This window comes from Lissotriton helveticus, chromosome 6 (assembly GCF_964261635.1).
Source record: "Lissotriton helveticus chromosome 6, aLisHel1.1, whole genome shotgun sequence".
Classification (NCBI taxonomy): Eukaryota; Metazoa; Chordata; class Amphibia; order Caudata; family Salamandridae; genus Lissotriton; species Lissotriton helveticus.
The window spans coordinates 803,605,498-803,618,372 of NC_136067.1; positions in this window are offsets into that span (position 1 = coordinate 803,605,498).

A 12,875-nucleotide genomic window follows, 5' to 3' on the forward strand; every position below is an offset into this window, starting at 1 on the left:
AGGGAAACCACATAGTTGGGACATGTTTTCACATGATTGGCCTTCTTCGCAAGGTTTTTCCTCTCTTACCTGATTCTACTAAGAAGACCCTGGTGCAGGCGCTGGTATTAAGTCGTATTGACTATTGTAATGGCCTGTTAGCATCTGCCAATGAAGGAGTATTAGACAGACTCCAAGTAGTTCAGAATGCTGCTGCCAGACTGGTCTTAAATGACCCCCCCAGAACTCCTTCAAAGCCCCTTCTGACCAAGCTTCACTGGCTGTCTATACGTCAGAGGATTAAATTTAAGGTCTGCTGTATTGTCCACAAAGGAATAAATGGTTTAGGGCCCTCATATTTAGCAGAAAAATGTGTTTCTTACGCTCCTATGAGGTGTCTACGTTCTAGCAATCAGCTGCTTTGGAAGGTGCCTAGGATAAAAAAGGCAAGACAGGGCGGCAAAGCACTGTCTGTCATTGGTACTACACTTTGGAATGATCTTCCCCTTTCTCTGAGACAATGTGTGAACTACTCCAGTTTCAGAAGTAAATTGAAAACTTTTCTGTTTCAGGGTTGATTTGATGATCGATGATCTATTTTCTGTTTTTTTTTTTATTTCTTGGGCTTTTTGACCCTTTATGATTTTTTCTCTCTCCTGTTTTTCCTTTTCTTTTCTCTCTGTGCTCTTGTTCTCGGTCCTTCGTATGCATTACTACCATTTTTTGAAAGCTCCACAGCGCAGAGATACTCCCCTGTGGAGTAGATTCCAGCGCTTTACAAACCCGCTAATAATAATAAAAATAGTAAGTTTTTGGAGGGGTAAATTATAACTTTAAGCTATAACTATAACTTTTGAATTTATAAATTTTGGGTAGTTTGAGAAGTTTGTATATAGAAATAATAAATTAAGTTTTCCTAACTACAATAAATCTTAAACCTTAGTTTTTTTCATTGAATGTGTGTGTTTCAAAAAAGGAAAAGTGTTTCTAATCATATAATGTTGTTTATTATAGTACTAATTCTTATAAATTGCTGTTTTGGTCCTGTAGTACTTTCTAGATTCCTTCAAGAAACCACTGCGGTGAATCTTAAAGTTTAAAAACACTATATAAATTAATGGAAATACTTCTCCTTAACTCCACAGACTTTGCTAAACTGGCTCATTTCCTAGTATACCTTACTAAAAGAGTAATAATCTATACCTTGGGGTTAAAACACAGAACAAAGACAAAGTGTGACAAAGTGTGATCTAAACAGTATGGCTACCTTTTTATTTTGCAACAGCTTTGATTAATCAATGATATTGTGTTTCTTCATCTCCATGGACAGCGGTAAGCAGCAAGTGCACCACGGTACACAACAACCCAATATATCACTACATTTTTGCCCCTTAATAATTAAAAACAACTTTACAAATTCAGCTCAGTAAACAAAAATACCCTTTCAACATCATAATCTATATTCCTGCTAAATGTCAAGCAAATCCGTTCAGCCATTTTGTTGCTACATCCATTTAAAAAGTATATGGAAATGCAATGGTTGAAAAAAATGTTTTGGCATGTTTTGACATCCACCTTTTTTCTTTGCATCCCCTTAACTAATCATCACCATGAAGCTTTGCATCATTGCCCAATGTGGAAAAACGAATAGAGCTGCAAAGTGTCTTGGAGATTCATCAAACAGTGACAAAGGTATCAGTGTCAGATTTCCTATCTCTCAGAGTGCTAACTATAACTACAGAGTAAACACACACATACATGTATATAAATGAAAAAAAATGATATATATATATATATGTAAAGTCTCACCATGCCCAAACAGCACACATGCACTCCTTTCAAAGTAGACACCGCTGTTTGGGCATGGTGAGACTTTATGGATAACAGGGTAACCTTGGACCCTGTGGTGCACTGTCGCATTTGTGTCCCGGCAATTCCAAGGAGGTAAAACTTTATATATATATATATATATTCACTGAAAAAACCATAGGTTATAGACCATATATAGTTAGGAATTAGCATTTACAAAACCTTGAAAATTCACTGAAAAAACCATAGGTTATAGACCATATATAGTTAGGAATTAGCATTTAAAAAACCTTATTTTACTCACACAAAACCATTGAAATTCCATATATAGTTAGTTGCACTAACTATATATTGCGCACCCGCAATCCACTGCTGATGATGTCACATATTACATCATTCATGACATGGTCAGTGACATCACTGATGACATCACTGATGACATCTCAAATGACATCACTGATGACATCTCACTTGACATCAATGATCACATCACTGATGATATCATTCATGTGACAATACAATGCATCTCCTCACATTTTAATATAACCTCTGTTTCACCCAGTGTTAAAAACAGAGTATAATTTTTGAAACCATTGACACACCAATACTAGTTACTACATACGTACTCACTGATTCCTACGTCTACACACACATTCACTCATTCACCCATACAATCATTCATACATACAATCACTCATGTTTACAACACAATCATATGCACTCATACACCTATACAGACACTCACACTCTGCCACTCATCCATGGAGTTACTCACACACCTAGTCAGTCCTGTAAAGAATCAATCACACTTCCATTTTCTACTCTATACAGTTAAACATAGAGCACCTTACGTTTTCAACCATATACTAACACATACTTACTCTCTTATACAATCATTGATACAAGTACACATTGATCTGTACAGAGTCACACACCTCCCATCCAGCCACACACACACTCAGTCTCCCATGCAAATACTTGGGCAATCAATCAATAACCCATATAGTTACTCATATAGCTACTGATCAACACATGCAGCAGTTTACAGAACAACAGACATAATGATGCACAAATTAAGACAGTTTAGTCACTAACCCATGCACTCAGTGAGACACATTTAATCACTCACTCATACATTCAGTCATGCACCTACTAAATCCTTCGTCCAGACACTTATACATCCACTCATTCTTCAATATGTAAGACATATTTTAACTTTACAGAAACATAGTCACTGGATGTTGTCATCAGTGATGTCATCAGTGATGTCATTTGAGATGTCATCAGTGATGTCATCAGTGATGTCACTGACCATGTCATGAATGATGTAATATGTGACATCATCAGCAGTGGATTGCGGGTGCGCAATATATAGTTAGTGCAACTAACTATATATGGAATTTCAATGGTTTTGTGTGAGTAAAATAAGGTTTTTTAAATGCTAATTCCTAACTATATATGGTCTATAACCTATGGTTTTTTCAGTGAATTTTCAAGGTTTTGTAAATGCTAATTCCTAACTATATATGGTCTATAACCTATGGTTTTTTCAGTGAATTTCAATGGTTTTTTAATAGCAAATATCATAAGCTGTCGAATGTCAAGTACGTGGTAAGAATTTTTTTTTTCGTGTTTATGCACACTGATCTGCTTTGATTGCTGCCCCCCACCCCTCATTTCTATTAGGAGTACTCTCTCTTTGCAGATAGTGAAGGGTAGTTAACGCAGCCCTTTCCCCCTTTGTAATCCGTCGTGCCTGCTTCTCTCTCCATTTGATTGATTGTTCTCTTTGGTTCATTCTCTATTTACAAACAAGCACAGAGTCGCAATACTCTGTTTAGTCTTTGCAGATAGCGAAAAATCGTGTAAAAAAACAAAAGGAATCGAGCAAAATCAGTAGGCCACTAATGGGATCTCTTTTGACCTCGCTAAAATAGAAACATTAGGAACAACCTGTTGAAAATAGCAATGCGTATGTATATAAGCGGCGTTCATTTGTGTTCACAGTACCCCTTGTTGATTGTTTCAATCGAGCATTGAATTGTTCGAAGTTAATTCTCTTAACGATCTTCTCTACCTGCAAACGAGGAAGAATAGGAATATTCTATCTCCCTTTGCAGATAGTGAAGGGTAGGTAACGCAAGCCTTTAACACGTCGTACCTATTTCATTCCTCATTGATTGATTGATTGTCCGAACATTGACTGTTTGGGAATTAGTTCTTTTTGGAGGTATTCCCTGTTTGCAAATAAACGTAGGAAAATCTTTGCAAGTAGTGAAAGGGTACGTAATGCGGACCGTTCTCCCCCGTTGTAATCTGTCATGCCTATCTACTCCCCACTGATTGATGCACCTTTTTCACCCGGACCATTTACTAGAGATACGTCATCTGGCCCGACCAGAGAGCACCCCTAGTGAAAAGGACATATGCAATAATAACGAAGTGATCACTGTATCCTGTTAACAGAAACTTTACCATGAAACAACCTGGAAAGAAAAAAATAGGAAAACGAAAATCAGTAGGCCACTGATGAACATGAACTTTTATTAAACAACGAACAAAGAAACGATAACATAACGTAATGATAAAACCTATTAATGTCCTAGAAACAAGAAAACGTTAAAATATGCCAGTGGTGAGAGACCAGAAAAACAGTAAGAGAAACCAAATCACCCCTCGCTGTCCCACCGCCTGCCACGCCAAAAAAATCGATAGACTAGGGAAAATGCAAGTCAGTAGAACATCCACCCCCACTCTGGAAACTTCCAAGGTGGGGCAGGGTTCCGGCTACGCCCAGCCGGGAGCAGCCCATATAAGGCAGGTCCTGCTGCCACGCCTCGGCCAGGAGATCCTAACGTAGGGTGTAGCCGGAGGAGAGGCCGAGACCAGCGGGACCCGGCCAGGGGATTGCCTTTACAACGCTGAACAGTTGCAGGGGGGGGGAATGTCTCCTCGACCCTCCCCTCTCTCTCCCAGTCCGGCCGCGGTGGCCCTTGAGAGTTGCAGGTAGTCCCGCCACATGCTCTTCCGGTCCGACCACCAACGGTCGGGGGGCCGAGGCCGACGGGATCCGGCTGCAGCCGATAAACCAAGAAACCCGTTCATGGGGCCAGAGCCAGGGGCGTCCGGCCGACATCCACCGGAAGCCCGGCCCGAAGACGGACGGGACACTTCTTTCTTTTATAATGGCTGCGACAACACTGGAGGGGGATGTCTTGCACATGCCTCCGACCCCCCCCTCGTCCTCATCGCCTGGTCCGGCCATAACAAATCTCAAGCGAGACGCCGTGGGGTGCACTGGGAGGGAGAGACGGTGCGAACAGGCCTCTCCCGCCTCCCCAGGTGGAGGCTTCCCAGCTGCACCCTCAGCGCTCCAGGCGGTGGCATCCTAACAACTACAGTGCTGCACAGTTTCGGAACGACCTAGATAACGGTTCTTCCACTGTGGCCATGCTGCAACGTCTCGCCCGGCAGGGTGGAGCCCGTCCGCTCATGTGACCCCGCGATCGCCGGTAGCTGCCGAACTCTCAAAATGGCGGTCGACCTGGCAAGAGCGGGCCCAACATAAAGAAATGGCCCGGTCACTGGTTGACTCCACCACCGTAGTCCTCCACGACCTTGAAGATTCTAGAGGAGCCGCGGGAGTCTCCGACCCCCGATGGGGAATGACTGCCATGATCGCCCGTGGAGTGACGAAACTGTATCCGCGGGACGTCGGCGCTCCCATGCTGGCGCCAGCCTCACTTTGAATTACTACAATCCTGCAGACCTTACTTCCGGTGAAAGCACAGTGTGACCCGGTAGGAAAAATTATTGCACCCCCTCCCCTTTTTGACTGATAGTTCAAACCACCGATCCTTTCCTTTGCCCTTTTAACGGAACTTTGGACTGCCTCCCCCTCTTTTACATTTTCTAGAGAAAACAAAACATTAACCACTACATTAGCATAGCAGTTGACACCAGAACTGTTTTCAAATTGAAAACCAACAACATCTTCAACAGAATCCTTTTTGTTTCTGCTGTGACCCTGCTACAGCACAGGCATTGTCCCCAGCAGTAATTCTGCAATGCCGGTAAGAATAGCTGTGGTGCCTACTGGACTCACTCACCCCCGCGGCGCCCCACGCCGTTTTTTGCTGGGCGGCAACTTACTAGACATCACTTTCGTGCCATCTAGATTTCAGCGCGTTCTGCTGCCTTGGAACTATTCGCACAACAGACCGCTACTGACAAGAATATTTCATTATTGGTGCTGTCAATTTCAATAAATCTATTGGATAATTAAAAAGAAATTGCCACGGTCTCTTCGTTGTTTAAATGTTTTTACTGTTTTTGTTTTGTTGTATATATTTATATGTTATTAAAGTTTTATATTCCTACTACTTTGTTGGAGTGCTATATATTTTTAATGTGACACATAATTGTAAAAACTTTGATGTACAAAGAGTCATTCCTGGAATCTTCCGCTTCAGGCTCGGTCCCCTCCCCAATCACAATACAGGATGGTTTTCAGATAGTAGGAACGCGTGTGCTGTGACGGATCACATCGGGTGTGGGCCTTGATCTACTATAACTCCTTTGAAGAGGGGTGATTCTTTACAGCTGGGGCCATAAACTACATCTGCAGGGCTAGCTGATAGCCTAGGACCGGCCTGGACATTCGGACACAGAGGAAGAGGAGTGTCAGAGGGTGCGGTAGTGAATAGGGCGAAAGGGAGGTGTCGGGCGGGCACAGAGTGTGATTCTCAGGGAAGAGCAGCGCAGATGGGGGAAGGTTTATTGCCCATGCATAAGACAGAGAGCGGTGGTGACCAGTGCCTGGGGGAGATGCTTACGAGGGTGAGGAGCCATGCTACGAATCGACAGCGTGCAGAGAGTGGGTCTGGTCAAGACATCTAAAATGGCTGCCGTGCACGACAAAAGTGTGGCATTTCAAAAAAGGCAAGATGGCGCAGACAATGTTTTTCAACACTTCCTCATTTCCTTCGAATCGAACGTTAACAGACGTTGGGGCATATTACCAAAGTTAAGCGATATTTATCGCTAACGATGCTTACCAACCAATTTTTTACCACTAAGCATCGTCAGAAATTATCGAAGATAAACCTTACTATTATCAAGGTTTATCGCAAATGCGATAATAAACGGCCGCAATGCATGAATATCGCTAAAAAGTCAGCGATATTCATGCATTACCGAGCTAATACTCTTAGCCATGTTATCCACCTCCCATTGGATAACATGGCTAAGAACTGCTCAGGGCAGGTGTTACTTTTTGGAGATATTCGCGCTTAGCGCGAATATCTCCAAAAGTTGGTAATAGGAGATAGATATCTTGCATGTTGTAATGCAAGTTATTGTGGTATATGGAACTCATACCATAATCTCTCAGGAAAGCAGAAACTGATCCTTTTGGGACCGCCTAAAAAGGCCTAGGGGGTGAGGAGTACTCTACTTTGCCCCCTTTTCACGTTCCGAACTATTTTATTTTACTCTCTTCTGTAATTACACAAAATACCAGCGATAAGATGCATCGGAGACACACAGTGAGAGAAAGGAGGCCGGAGATGAAGAAGACATGTCAAATACACATTGGAGATAATATAGTGGCAGAAGGGAAGTAAATATGAGTAAACTTACCATGTAACATAAAAATGTTGCACTCTATACTATAAGTCTCATTTTATACTACAATCACTTCGCTACAACCTCATAAATTAAAAATAAAAATAAATAATGTCTCAAACAATTTTTGATTTCTAAATATAAATTTATTCTTCAGAATTTTCTAAATTTGAAACAACTAGTAACATGTCCTCATCAGTAATTTCCTCTTCAATCATCTCATCTGGAATCTCCTCATTAAAAGTCTGCAATGATGATTCTTGTAACTCTATGGTCTCCAAACACTCGATAAATTCGCCATCAAGAGATTGATCAAAAAAATCATTCAAGTCATCTCCTCCTTCTGACAATATTTCATTATTGGTGCTGTCCATTTCAATCAATGTAGTGGAATCATTCAAGTCATCTCCTCGTGACAATATTTCATTATTGGTGCTGTCCATTTCAATCAATGTAGTGGAATCATTCAAGTCATCTCCTCGTGACAATATTTCATTATTGGTGCTCTCAATTTCAATCAATGTAGTGGAATCATTCAAGTCATCTCCTCCTTGTGACAATATTTCATTATTGGTGCTGTCCATTTCAATCAATCTAATGGAATCATACAAGCCATCTCCTCCTTGTGACAATATTTCATTATTGGTGCTCTCAATTTCAATCAATGTAGTGGAATCATTCAAGTCATCTCCTTGTGACAATATTTCATTCTTGGTGCTGTCCATTTCAATCAATCTAATGGAATCATACAAGTCATGTCCTCCTTGTGACAATATTTCATTATTGGTGCTCTCAATTTCAATCAATGTAGTGGACAATTCAAAAGAAATTGCCACGGTCTCTTCATTGTGAGCCATTTTATTTTGAAATTGCTTGCTGTAAATTGCAGAAAAAAATAATCACTTTCATTTATCGTTTTTAGTAATACATAATATAAAACTAACTTCATCAAGTATTTAGTATAACAGAAGGACTGCAAATAAATAACAGAAAACATTTTTCAAATTATCTTCAAGTGTACAACATAGTTCCCCTTACAAATTAACAACTCACCTTTTTAAAAGTAGCAGAAGTGTTAGTACTGTGTAAATCAAACACCAGAAATTCACCACCAAAAATTCCTCACAAATGTACCTCAGACAGTAGTATCACAAAATGGCTGTGGTTTCCTCTCATTTGACATATATACATAACCAATTAACTTTCATCACACACAAATACAAAACCAAAGTAACATTTTAATTGGTTCTAAATTTCAACACTTTCAAATGTGTTTTCCCCATGCAATTTTCCATAGGACATTTACATACGTCTACAGCCTGAATGGCTGAACGGAATTACACCAAACTTGGCAAAATGGTACATCAAACCTAAGAGGTCAGGAATGATCTACTATGCCCCCTTATGGTCATTTCCCCCTTCGCTTTGGCCTCCTCTTGTCTCTCAATCCTACCGAGGGACAAGATGGCGGCCGCTACGGACTGTTTGGAATGTTGACAGACGCCGGAGAACCAATCAGCTTCGCAAAGCTCCGTAACGCGAAAAGTACGCGAAGCGGAGCGCTGTTACAGATATATATCTTTTTTTCAACGTTAATTTCTCAAAATCCACTGGAGCACATATATTGAGACCTAGCAAAGGCACATCGGGCTACCAGTCCCTAATATTTTGCCAAGTTTCGTGCAAATCCATTCAGCCGTTCGATTATTATTATTTTGTTTTTTTTTTGCCCCGCGGGGCCCTTTTAAAACCTCCACATCAAACCTAGGGGGTCAGCGAGGATCTACTATGCCCCCTTATAGTTATTTCCCCCTTTGTTTTGACCTCCTCTTGTCTCTCGATCCTACCGAGAGACAAGATGGCGGCCGCTACGGACTGTTTGGAATGTTGACAGACGCCGGAGAACCAATCAGCTTCGCTTCACAAAGCTCCGTTGCGCGAAAAGTCCGCGAACCAGAGCGCTAACCGGTCCGCTGTTACAGATATATATCTTTTTTTAAACGTTAATTTCTCAAAATCCACTGGAGCACATATATTGAGACCTACAAAAGGCACATCGGGCTACCAGTCCCTACAATTTTGCCAAGTTTCGTGCAAATCCATTCAGCCGTTCGGGCTAAAAGTGAGGCCAACCGCCCTATGGAAAACTCAATGTTAAAAACACGTTTTGGGACCCCCCTTTTTTCTCGGCCCCCACTGGACGAACCCCCCCCAAATTTTCAAGGGCTGCTCAGAAACAAAATGTGCCATTTTCCTGAAAATTTCAGCCGATTCCGTCCACAAACGCCAAAGTTATTAGACATAGAATTTTCAAAAAACCCATAGAGAAAAAATCCTAACTATATATACCTACTGGCGACCGCCAGTAGGTAATGTATGTATGTATATATATATATATACATATGTGTGTGTGTCTGTGTGTGTGTGTATATATATATTTATCTATCATAAACGTACATGCTATGTAAGACGCAAAGTAATATACCTGCATATTTTGATAGCTACATGATATAAATGATTATCGCCTATTAATGCAATATGTATTTGTACAGTCACAGATATGTGGTTTCTTTAGGCAGTGAATATCGTTAGTTATGTTGTGTGCACACAATGATTACCCATAGTATAGAAAGGAACATAGACTGATGTACATGTGCATCCTCGTTTGGACACTTTGGGCACTTTTGTTTATCAAAGTTTTAGAAGACAGTATCTGTTTTGGCTTACCTTTGACATAAAAAGTATATGCAATTTAGGCATTTGTGCCTTTAAAAACTGTTGTTTATACATAGTATATACACACATGCCTTTATAAATTGCACATTTTTATAACGTTAATATTTTGAGTGTGTTTTGGTTAAGGTCATATGGATTACTTTCCACACGTGAGAAAAAGCTGTTTTATTCACAAACTATTACTGTTACAAAATGGCGCCCATATTATGATGTCCATAGGAGCCTGTGCATTTTGGAGAGTCCTCCCTCTCTGTTTACCACTAGTAAATCTTGGCGCCAGAATGTTATTTAAAACGAATATGCAGCGTTAGCTAAGTATCAGTGTGGACGTGCCCGAAACGCGTCTGATGGCATTTTTTTACCCACTCGTTGCTATGAAATAAAAAAGTAACTTTACACCACCTTGCCTTGAAGTGCTGATTTGGTTGTCTGCGTGCCTTTCCGTGCGGCATGCACATTGGTGAAAAGCTGGATTGTCATATATATATATATATATATATATATATATATATATATATATATATATATATATATATATATATATATATTACCTACTGGCGGTCGCCAGTAGGTATATATAGTTAGGATTTTTTCTCTATGGGTTTTTTGAAAATTCTATGTCTAATAACTTTGGCGTTTGTGGACGGAATTGGCTGAAATTTTCAGGAAAATGGCACATTTTGTTTCTGAGCAGCCCTTGAAAATTTGGGGGGGGTTCGTCCAGTGGGGGCCGAGAAAAAAGGGGGGTCCCAAAACGTGTTTTTAACATTGAGTTTTCCATAGGGCGGTTGGCCTCACTTTTAGCCCGAACGGCTGAATGGATTTGCACGAAACTTGGCAAAATTGTAGGGACTGGTAGCCCGATGTGCCTTTTGTAGGTCTCAATATATGTGCTCCAGTGGATTTTGAGAAATTAACGTTTAAAAAAAGATATATATCTGTAACAGCGCTCTGGTTCGCGGACTTTTCGCGCAACGGAGCTTTGTGAAGCGAAGCTGATTGGTTCTCCGGCGTCTGTCAACATTCCAAACAGTCCGTAGCGGCCGCCATCTTGTCTCTCGGTAGGATCGAGAGACAAGAGGAGGTCAAAACAAAGGGGGAAATAACTATAAGGGGGCATAGTAGATCCTCGCTGACCCCCTAGGTTTGATGTGGAGGTTTTAAAAGGGCCCCGCGGGGCAAAAAAAAATAATAAAAATAATAATTGAACGGCTGAATGGATTTGCACGAAACTTGGCAAAATATTAGGGACTGGTAGCCCGATGTGCCTTTGCTAGGTCTCAATATATGTGCTCCAGTGGATTTTGAGAAATTAACGTTCAAAAAAAGATATATATCTGTAACAGCGCTCCGCTTCGCGTAACGGAGGTTTGCGAAGCTGATTGGTCATTCTGTCACTGGGCTATAGTTGGGCTACATCTGGCTGATATTTGGGCTACATTTGTTTTTTTGTGTGTCTGGCGGCCATCTTTGGGCTACATTGGGCTACATTGGGCTTCATTGGGCTACATTCGGCTAATTAGCAAATAGCTCATCGCAAACTAGGAATGGTAAAGAATCGCTATTTATTCCTTAAAGTTCGCTATTTAGGAAATGCAAATAACTTTGATGATACATATGGCGGTTCATCTCTAACAAGATAAGAAGCATAGGGATAGATTTATGATGACTGGCGCATCACCAGGGATGTGTTAGTCATTCTGTGCCGCTGTTCCGTCACCTATGGTGTGCTGCATTTACAATGCGGCGCATCATGGGGCAAAAACAGCACAGATGCGTGATGTATCTGTGCCGTAAAGGTGGCACATTGCTGGAGTTGTATCGCAAGTGTGATGAAGCTCCAGCAAGGGTCGGGGGTGCCCCTGTCGCAGGGTTTCTGTTCTCACACAGAACTGTGGACAGAGGATTGGAACCTCGGCGAATTAGGGTGTCCCAAAACTCACGTTAGTAATCAAAAACTATTTAGCAAGCTAGGTACAGTGTCACATTGGATATAACAAACTCTCAATGTTTAGACAATCCAGAATATGAACTTATAGTACCTCAGGATACGTGGAACTCATGAACAGTCGGTCGTTATATATTTCTTAGAAACCAGAACATGGAGTTAAGAAGAACACATGTGTATTTGAAATGTTTATTTACTAATGCCGTCTTCTCAGGCGTAGTACCTTAGATAATAAAAGTACACATATTATCAGTAGCAAAATTACCAGCATAGTTACTAGTACATAAAAAGTGAATGGTGATAGTATGTTAACATGCTGTAAATGAATAAGAGTTAGCAACACTTATAAGCAGCCGCGGGCCGTGGAGGGAGTTACGGTGAGGCAGGGAGGCGGGGAGGGGGAGAAGCAGGGTGGAGAATACAAGTACACATATTATCAGTAGCAAAATTACCAGCATAGTTACTAGTACATAAAAAGCGAATGGTGACAGTATGTTAACATGCTGTAAATGAATAAGAGTTAGCAACACTTATAAGCAGCCGCGGGCCGTGGAGGGAGTTACGGTGGGGCAGGGAGGCGGGGAGGGGGAGGGGCAAGGTAGAGAGGGCTCCACCCTGCTTCTCCCCCTCCCCGCCTCCCTGCCCCATCGTAACTCCCTCCACGGCCCGCGGCTGCTTATATCTCACCCTCCCTAATACACATATTATATTATTTGCTAAGAAGGTCTCTTTGTGTTGGTTTAGGGCGTGTCCATACTTTAGTGTCTTAGATTTGAAG